The sequence below is a fragment of the Amphimedon queenslandica genome, unplaced genomic scaffold, assembly GCF_000090795.2.
Source record: "Amphimedon queenslandica unplaced genomic scaffold, v1.1 AMPQUscaffold_13454, whole genome shotgun sequence".
NCBI classification, from domain to species: Eukaryota; Metazoa; Porifera; class Demospongiae; order Haplosclerida; family Niphatidae; genus Amphimedon; species Amphimedon queenslandica.
This window is the reverse complement of record NW_003546310.1, coordinates 178,200-189,332: the sequence shown is the minus strand read 5'-3', so window position 1 is coordinate 189,332 and position 11,133 is coordinate 178,200. Positions and strand designations below refer to the sequence as shown.

Here is an 11,133-nt window from a genome sequence, read left to right as displayed (position 1 = left end):
CTTTGAAGAAAAGAGTGCATTTATCATGTTTTTGAGCTACAAGTTCAAATAGATCAAGCACGAAAAATAAATGTATGAATATACCTGGTGTGTCGGACAAATCATCCAATATATGTATTCTGAAGGATCAAATGGGTTTCTCATAAAAGGTTTAACTTCGAAAGGGTCTTCTTTATCTGTAGCCGGATTGAAATAATAGGATAAATTCAATATTAACAACTGTACCTATATCAATTTGATACACCCCACTGCAACCATGTGTTGCTTTAATTAATGCTAGATTGGAAGATGCTCCATCACAAACAATAGCTGATGTCTTTAGCCCATGTAGATGAAACAATTTTATTGTTTCATAGACACATGACAAAGTATACTTACTCTCCAACGATTTAGCACATGTATAGTAAGGTCCAATGATATCGAAATCAGTGGTAAGATCCCTCCATATAAACTGAAGTATGTAGGATGTCTGCTGAACACCATCATTCTCAAGTACACGGAAAATGTCAGCCAGTGATGAAAAATCTGTGTGATTCATTGACAAGCCAATCAATTGTTGGTTACGAGAATTCCACATTAGCCTATTTATAACTTTCACTTCATCATAACTCAATACTCCATCTTTGCAAGACTCCTTCTTCCCATCATTAACTCGCTTATGACAATGCATGAGGAATTGTCCTATTTGGTCCTCAATACAAGCATTATTGGCTCCAGGTTCATGGAGAAAAGCACTCATGTAGGCCTGTAGTGTTGAACGACCTGGTAACTGTAAAATTTTGAAAGACTTAAGGGCCTCATATGCAGCTGGGCTACGTACATAAACAGAAAGAGCTAAGCGAATAGTAATGGAGCTCCATCTATTACTCCGTTTTCCTGATTCTGAATAAAATATCATAAGACAACAAATTAAAATGTACACTTACTGTTTCTCAACTGATCCTCCTGAAATTCCTTTTGGTCTCTTTCCTTGTCACTTTTCCATACTTCTCGTAATTTAGAACCTACTCCATGCTTATCACCTTCAACGAAGAGTTTTTCTAGCTCATCCGAGCAGTTCTGCTCAATTGATGTTACAACTGCTTCCATTTCTTCATCTTGATCATCATCGAGGGGTATTTCTGTATGTTCAAATGCATATAATCTGCGTTTAATGTTACCCATCACCATCTTTTGGTTTTTCCTACGCTGGGATTGACTATCGGGTGACATATACATTAACTTAGCATTGGAAGATGCTTCAGTACGTTTAAGCTTTTTATGTGGACTTTCTGCAGCTGTACGACGAGCTTGATGCTCTAAATCACACCTCAAACGAACACACGATGGGCATATTACAATAACAGCTTTCTTTTGTTCAATTGTAGCTGTTTTAGAAAGCTTGTACCACAAACGGCAGTTAACAGAATCAACACGAAATAGTGGCACCTCAGACTTGCGTAGACTTTTGATATCAAATCTTATGACTTCCTTGTGCTGTTGGTATTCCATTTCATCTATGCCAGGACAAAACTTGTAAGAATTAGACTCTGGGTGATACCTCTCACAAAGCTGCATGACATCTGTTGGGTTGATTAGAGTCCCACTCTCGATTTCCTTCAAAAATATATGGACTACATACTCTTGACCTTTAATCAAGATCCTACATCGAGAGATTAAGCCTAGTGGTGGGTGATTATGAAGCATCTGGTGTTGAATTACTAGACAGGGTCCATGTTCAGAATCACATTTCACGACAGTGAATCCTTCAAGATCTTTCAAAATATCATATACAGAGTCGAAAAACACCACATTCTGTACATTATGAGTGGTTTCTTGCTGTAATTCTGCTTCAAATTCGGTAGTATCGCCTTCAAGGTTGTAGCTTACAGCACACGCCATTTTAATTAAAGCACCGCCCTAACCGCACCCTTCAATCAATATTAAAGTTAAAAGATCAATGCAATTGACACGCAAGGCGTTTATAGAGATTACTGAATTCTTAGACAGTATACTTCAATATACGGATGTAAACTTACGCGCTGTGGTATCACAGAATATAGGCAGGTTAGACACTCTCCCTAAATAATTATCCACTCTTGTTTATATGAATGATGCTAATTTTCAGTTTTGCTTTGAGTGTGTGTCATGAAAGTTTGTGTATTATAATGTCACATTAACCTGTTCCTTTATCTAGTTCTATCATTATACAGCAATATTAAACTTTCATTTTAGCCATTATTGATATACCTTTTAATTTTTTTACAGAATACATGGAAGCAGCAACTTCGATGGAAGTTTAAGAATGGGAGGAGGGGGCAAGGTACCAGTAACAAAAGGTAAACAAAACGTTGCAAAAGAAATCTGTACAATAGCAAATTTTTAGATCAAAGAAAAGGCACATAGATGGCATTATAGAAGAAGATGAGTACAGAAAGTTAATTGCAGATCTCAAGCGAGAATGGTCTCAAAAAAAGAAGCACCACTCGAAAGTGAAAGACATTATGTCTGCAACATTTGCCAACAGGCAGACTTGGATTGTATCGGGTGAGCCAGCGGTGTTGGAGGTGTTAGACACTTTCCCATGCTTGGAGAGAGCAAACTATGTAAGACACAATGTGTTATTTGTTTGGTTTTATACATGTTACTGCATGCTAATAATATTTTTAGTTGGAACTGGAATTGAAGTTGTTACTTGGGAAGGAGGAAAGCAGTGACTTCATGGTTGAGTGGCCTCTATGGAGAGATAAAGTCTTATTGTATGTGATATCAACAAAGTTTTAACAATACATAATAATTTCTCACAGATATGTTGATGCTGAAAAAACAACCATGAAGAGGTTGAATAAAATAGCAACTCAATACAAATCTGAAAAGGAAAGACTGAAACAATTTGATGGTAAGAATGTGGATGTACATGCAGCTACACAATTTTTGTCTGATAGATACTCTTGAAGACTTGCAAGACTTCTTTGCCCTTCAATATTTTCAGTCTATACTGTCATATCGGGCTGAAAAGCAGATTATCTATTCTTTTTCAGTGAGCCAGTTCTTACACACCTTTAATATAATTGTTACTATTCCAATAGGATGATGTTAATGTGGATGACGTCATACGTGACATTGCTATCTCCCAGCCTTGTCTTGTGAGGTTTTTGTCTGATGTGGGATGTCCCAAGTATCACATTGTGATTGAGGGGCAAATGCTACATAAGGTGACAAGTACAAGGAAGGCGTTATTGAATCTGATTGCTGCATATTACGTCTTCAACATATCATATCCCCCACTGCAATCTGCCACTCTTATATTCATCCAGCACTATATTATGAACATTACCTTCGAAAAGAAGCTGCCTTCCTCAGTGGCAGCATTGGGATCTAATCTTATCAGAATTGATCTGCAAGATATGGATTAAGATAACTTTAATATTAACAGAATTATTCTTTATTTTGTTTTTGAAATCATAATATTCTTTCCTTTTATTTTACATTAACTTTTGGCTCCTTTACTGTAATTTTAAATCAAATTAAAAATTTCAAATCAAATTAAAAATACTTCGACAGCACAAAATTTTAAGCATTACAAAAAATATGAAAATGCAATAAAAAACAACTGCTTAGTACTGCCTACGCAAGAGTGGCGAGTCCAATGATCCCATTCACATGTGAGTGATGATTTGTTGTGCTGAGAAGTCAATGGCTGGTAGGTTATTCCAGATACAAACAATCCTGTAGAAGTAAAATTGATGACTTTTAGATTCGACGTTGGAGTTTACTTTGAGTCGAGGATTGAGTAGAGGAATTCCTGAAGACATAATCCAGAATTGACATATTTACAGAGGGGCATTTGAGGGCATTTACAAACTACATCATAAACAAATAAACTTAAACTTGTAAACAATGCTCATTTCAGAAGCCTAAATAAAAAATTTATAATACAGAAATTTTGCAGTGTGCATGCACTTAAGTGTTTATAAAGTGCAAGTGTAAAGCCAAATAAAAGTTTGAGCTTGCAATAAAAGCACAAGGAAGATAATGAATAATTGTGGGAAGCCTGCATGTGCACACAAGAAAGCTACAATAACAATTAATATTTCTCTCTCAAAATTATAATGTCAATAATTATACAGTAGAATTTGCTTTCACATTTAGTCTATGTTAATGTTTGTCAATAATAGCTAGTCCAGACTCCTCAAGACGTTATTCATTTCGCTCATGTTGCTCAAAATTTTTTTAAAGAAAAACCAATTTCCGAAAACAGTACAACTATAAACATAATGTCAAAAAATGATGCCAAACATGATGAGAAAACTATAGTTAAAACAGTAAAGGCATAATGATTCAAAGAGAGTGAAGTATGGGTAGTAGAAGTAACATTATGCTGTCTATAAAATTTATGTTAATGACATCCTGTCATCATTAATGGCGGAGGTAAAGAGTACAAGGTAAGTGACAAATGATGAACGTAAACAACTTATTCTCCATCAACACACAATAAATATCAGGTCAGAGTTAGATTCAATTTAAAAACTATTACATAGAGTGAAAAAGTAAAGGTAGTATCAGAAAAGTTTACGATCACTAAAGACATCAAGGATATAGCACATTATATAGCATACATGTTAAATAATGTACAGTTAGCTCGAACGAATAATTTTGAGCACATTTTCATTGAAAACACAAATTTTTTAAAGACTAAAGCAAATATTAGCAGTAAAAAAACAGCAATAGCTTCTAAAATAATTTTGGCAGCCTAGGCATCAAAAAGGAATCATTGCTATAATTGTCATCAGTGTGTCACATAATTTTAAAAACATACTATTAAATCATCTAAGGTATGTACAATTTATACTTGAAGGCTCTTCCATTATGGTTACGAACTTGATTTCGACAGCAAAAATATGTGTATATATGTCATAATACCGTACAGTGATAAATTTCAAAGTTAAACAGTGACAATGAATAATACATACCCACCAGCCCATTCACAAAACAAAATGTATCAATGCACTTATGCTGTCACTCATCTCATCACTACCTTGGCTCATGCCTTGACTACTATATATATACATCAATCACTACAGACACGTAAGTCGTTCAAGAAACTCGGGAGTGAGAAGCTGAAGGACTTTAGGCTGGAAAGATTTAAATACTCGGTCTCAGAGCACTGCAGTTGATCGCTACCCAAAGCTGAAATGGACTGGCTAATGCTGTCCAAGACAACTGGGACTGACTCACTCCATAGATACGGGACAGTGAACTCTAAGCCTATAACACCAGCAGGGCGGAGCTTTCTGTTTCTGACTAATGAAGTTTTGAGTTGGCTGCTGGAGTTTGTAGTGTGTTCCTGTGTGTTCGGTAGTGTTTCTTACTTACTAGTTTTTTTCAAAACTACACTCAGACCTTCTTTTACAATTCCAGTGTTCTTTTCAAGTTGTTGCAGTAGATCTACCTTATTATCATGGATTGCCCTTTTCATGACTGTAGTGAGAAATTTCACATTCTTCGTGCTTACCTGTCTCATGTAAGACTTGTTCATGAGGGGAGCTTGATTCGTTGTAATCTTGGACTACATTGTACCACTAGTGGTAGATCATTTAGAAAGTTCACTACTTTTCGAGATCATGTCTACGCACATCATGGACATGCCACTGGCACAAGTAAAGCATTGCCAATCTTCACAATGTTATTAGTAGTTTTTGTCTAGATTCAATTCATAATGAAGCTTCTGACAAAGCATCAAGAGAAGTTTCTGATGATAATGAAAATCGGAATAGAGGAGATGATGGAAATGGACCTTTGCAAGATGATTTTAATGGACCTTTGGATGACGATGTGAATGTAAGTCATTTTTATGAGTAATACTCTGAACTGCACACATACAAAAGACTAAAGATTGATTTTACTCTTATGGCAAAATGAAGTGAAATGTTGGTTTGTCTTAGAATCATACATGTTATATTTTAGTGAAATGTTAAATAATTGATAGATTTTACTTTTCTCAAATTGCATTAATCAGTCTAAAAAATAATGGTTTATTCTGGTAATCCAAGATTGTGGCCACAAAAGCCTAGCCAGTTTAGATGGTATAGTTCATGATATTGCAAATGATTATGTACAGTAATTAGTGTTGTTTTGGTATGAACATTTGTTTTGGTTATAGTTTTAGTTATAGTTTGAATGGTCACTTTTCTTTTAGTTTTAGTATTAGTTTTAGTTTAATTCTTCAATGCTTTTTAGTTTTAATTTAGTTTTAGTTTGGAACTTGAATAATGTTTTAGTTCTAGTTTTAGTTTAGTTTCAGACTTTGATTTTCTTTTAGTTATAGTTTAGTTTTAGTTTTTCCCTTTCAAAATAAATTTAGTTTAGTTTTAGTACTTAAGAAAAGTTTTAGTTTTAGTAAAAAATTGAGTAAATATATCCCATAGCACTAGCCATTTTCTAAAATTACAAGCACAGTGTGGTAACCAGGTGTATATAACATATGCATGCATGACCTGTAACTAACTAAAATATATTTTGGTTTATAACATGTAATTGTATTAGTTTTATTTTTTTTTTGAAAACATTGACTTTTAGTTATAGTTTTAGTTTAGTTCTTTTACTCTGTTTAACTTTTAGTTTTAGTTGTAGTTTTAGTTTAAACCTCCAATGACTTTTAGTTTCAGTTTTAGTTTTAGTTTACTAAAAGTAAAATGGCTTACTAAAAGTACTTTTAGTTTTAGTTATAGTAAACCAAAACAACACTAACAGTAATAAGGCGCGGCCAGACAAGTAATAATCATTTAGTTGTCAAACATACATGTACATGTAATTACTGCTGTCCTGACTTTTTGAACCTATTTGATATAAGCCCTTTGATCACTTTTTAGGAAGAACCTGACATTAATTTGGAAGATATAACAGCTCTATGGGTCTTGAAGCTCAGAGAAATGTATAAGCTTCCTGTTTCAACTGTTGAAGATTTGGTTCATGATATGGAAGGTTTTATTTTGCGGATACTTTCTGACCTGACAGCTAACCTGAAACAGTTTGAACCCAACGTGTCCGGCATTTTGAACAAGTACTATGGGATCTTTGCTGATGTAAAGTCTGGGTACAAACAGAATAAGGTCATTAAGGAACGATTTCACGTTGTGGTAAATAAACATGTACATGTAGAATTACGAGTGAACAAAATTATTATACATTTATGCACAGGAACCAATAGAAGTAACTTTGGGTAGTCGATGGAAAGTAACTGGAACGTCAAGGAGGAGGCGAAAGAAGAGAGTCAATGATACCATTATGTATGTCCCTATTCTAGAGAATATCGAACGAATAATGCAAGACAATGAAACCTTTTCACAGGTACTTGACTAATGAATTAAAGTTGTACATTGTGTATATACATGTATAACATATGTGTTATGTCTACATGTAGATTCAGTCACCTCATTTTAGCACTGATGGGTATAAGAGGGATTTTTGTGATGGAGCTCTAAGTAGAGAAAATCCTCTCTTTTCTATGGATAATGGAGCATTGCAAATCATATTGTATTATGATGACCTTGAACTATGCAATCCTTTAGGTTCTAGAAAGAGTATTCATAAGTTAGGTTAGTTGTGATAGATATAGACACTCTAATTTTTGAATGGTAAAAAATGATTTGACTCTTCATTTAAAGGTGTCTTTTACTATACCCTTGCTAATTACAACAACAGAAGCCAACTAAGGCACATTCATTTGGCAGCTATTGCCCTGACATCTGTAATCAAAAGGTACTCCATGGCTTCAGTGTTAGAGTATATTGTGAGTGATATCAAGAAACTGGTAAGTCATAATTCCAAATTGTGTGCTATGTCATGGTAATTAACTGTATAGGAAGAAGGACACCAAATAAACCTAAATGGCAGGCAAATTGAAATTAAAGGCTCGATAGCAGCTGTGTCTGCTGACAATCCAGCATCAAGCTCATTAGGAGGATTCAAAGAGGGAGGAAGAGCGAATAGAGGTTGCAGGCATTGTATGATCAGTGACCTTTCATCAGAGGTACATACATGTACAGTATATGTAGACATATGGACAGTGTACTTCAAAGTAATGTAACAACAATTAACACCTTTATGTGAATGAACTTACACACAAAAGTTAAGATGCTGTAAATCGGTTTGTTATGGATATTTTGATCATATACATGTAGTTGCCTTACTACTCCAAACTGACTATTGCCCTACTATTTATGGAGATACTGTATCCATTTATATGATATTACAAGTTTTTCTGTGAACATAAGTAACGAATACTTTTATGGTGCTCACAAATGTTAACCCATAAAATATTTTCCATTGTGCTCAATGCATTATGTAGACACATGGTGTGTTGCTTATAAATTAGCTAGAAATTCCATGCTCACCATTGTTAATTTTATTTTGAATGATAGTTTTCTGAAAGAAATTTAGTGCTACGTACTCAAGAGGAGCATCTTTCTCATTGTCAGTCTGTGGCTTCAGATGATAGGGTAACAGTATTATATTTATTTATGAAACTAATGCAAATTTAGGCATCAAGGGAGTATGGAGTAAACTCTACTAGTCCTCTCCTGAAACTGAAATACTTTAACATGTGTAATGGTGGATTGATACCAGATGTAATGCACGACATACTGGAAGGTACATTATTAGTTTTTTGATGTTTGTAGTCGTTACACATCTTTAGGCGTAATGGTTCTAGAAACCAAATATATGTGGCAGAACTTCATTTATGAAGAACGGTATTTCACTCTATCTAATTGAAACGAAATTATTTTGAACTTTGAGTATGGCTTTATGAAAAGCTGTGATAAACCATCACCATTGGCATCTGACTACATTAGAGAAGCATCTAGGAAGTTGGGACAGTCAGGTATAAATAAGATTTTTAATATGCAGTGGACTTTATTTTTACTATAGCATCACAAATGTGGCTTTTATGTCGTTTGTTGCCCCTTATGATTTACCGATTTATACCACCTGGCAACAATAATTGGGAGAACTTTGTTTTGTTGCTTAAAATCGCAGATTATCTCCTGTCTCCTGTTATCACAGATGAGGATTGTCTATATTTAAAAGTATTTATCACAAAACTAAATTTAATTATGATATACATGTATTTTAAGGTATTAATTGAGGACCACCATGAAGAGTTTGTCAGGTTGTACCCATTTGTTGCAGTAACTCCAAAGATGCACTACATGGTCCATATGCCCAGGCTGATGATGCTGTGAGTACATTGTATATTTTATGATTATGTATTGTTGTCTTGTGTAGTTATGGTCCTTTGGTTAAGTTGTGGACAATGAGGTATTTACATCTAAATTGATTACTGCAGTTGAATTGTTGTTCTGTTATATGTAGATTTGAGGCAAAGCACCAGTATTTTAAGAATATTTCCCAAAAATGTGGGAATTTTATTAATATTGCCAAAACATTGGCTAATAGGCATCAGATGATGCAAGTATATTATTTGCATAACACAGATGCTGATTTTTCTCTTGGACCAGGTTTGTGTTTTGTGCTTAAAATTACATGTACTTTATCTTAATTCTTTGTAGTAATTAGTTGTAACATTGCGAACGGACATCAGCAACTGCTTGATATCGAAGGGAATGATATTCAGATGTATGTCCATTTGTTTTGGTGCATGTGTTTTAATATTTAATTTGCTCTATAGGGTAAAATGGATGCGAGCTGGGACGATTTTGATTAAAAAACCCTGTCTCCTTCTTAGTGAGGTCTCAGATTTTCCGTCCTTCGTTTTACTTAAGTATATATATGTCCATAAAAACGACATATATTATGTTAGAGAGGTATTTTCCACAGAATATATATCAAGGGACTATCACTGCCATGTACTGAAAAGTACTGGTGTAACTGATTTTATTAAGAATTGCTTGCATTCTCATCACCCTTATCCTATGCACTTAAGGTACTGTGAAGATTTACAAAGTAATGTAGCAGTACCAAAACACATAATCAGCTGTCTTATGTAATTTGTACCAATTATTAGTGTTATTATTATGTTGTTTATCTTCATTTTTAAAATGGAATAAATTATAAGTTGCGCATGTGCAGTGAGCATTTCCATGGTATTAATTTTATTGGTTAAGAAGTTACCCACAAAATCAGCAAAATTAAATACTCCATGGAATTTTCTAGCTGTATGGTATGGTCAATTTTATGAATCAAAATCATCAATCAATGGCTTCCTGCATTTTTGTGGTGAATCAAATGCCTTTGCTGCACCCACAATAGCCTTTTTGAGTTAAGGGTGTATAAAAGCAGCAGTGCTTTTCTAGCTCCTTCAAGCTTTGTAGTGCATATATTGGAATAAGGCAATACCCAATTTTTGGAGGTGCACATCATTGTGCACCAATTCATATTACAAAAATAATAATAGTGTGATATTATGTCATTTGATGTGTATATCTCCTGCACAAATCTAATTCTGATGTCTAATTTTGTGCATTCTACATGCAATAAAGAAACCTTGACTTCTCTGCTCTGCCTTGTTCTATTATTGCTCTCTCCTATGTCCTTTTGTTACCCTGTTATTTAATCTTTTTTTACTGTTTGCAACCTAGATACAAATGTCTGTTTTTGTTGGTGGAATTTTTTTTGAATTTTAAAACTGTGAAATTAGCGAAGTTAAATCCCCATGACATCATAGTACATCTAGTGATGGTGAAATATGCCCCCTATACTGTAATTACACCATGCATTACTATCCTCTTAGCCTATAAACATGTATGATAGCTAGTCAGGCATTAATTCAGCTAATAGTCATTGGCACCCAATCAACTGCAGAATGGACCCATAAGACTGTAGCTCCTGTCTTTTTCTACATACTACACTGCACTGCACTATACACTAGAATCACACGAGCAGCCCTTCTGGTTTTTACTAACTATTAATTAACCAGCGGTACAATACTCTCATGAGTGTTGCTAACGTAAAACCAAAGGTATGAAAGTTATCTCCATTCATAATAGTTAAATTCTTCAACGAATTATCCATCACAAATTAAAACAAATATCACAATCAACTATAATTGATAAAATACACAATGCCAGTAACAATAATAGTGCTCCATTTTATGATACCAGATAATATAACGAGGGATCATCATTATAATAC

At 34.2% G+C, this 11,133-nt stretch overlaps 1 long non-coding RNA gene across 1 annotated transcript; it reads left to right on the top strand.

The window, feature by feature from the left end:
• Positions 1-9,447: 9,447 nt before the first annotated feature.
• Positions 9,448-9,771, top strand: LOC105312335 (uncharacterized). The gene is made up of 3 exons (XR_002184556.1): positions 9,448-9,500; positions 9,552-9,618; positions 9,671-9,771. It is a non-coding gene; the product is annotated as an uncharacterized LOC105312335 (long non-coding RNA).
• Positions 9,772-11,133: the final 1,362 nt, after the last annotated feature.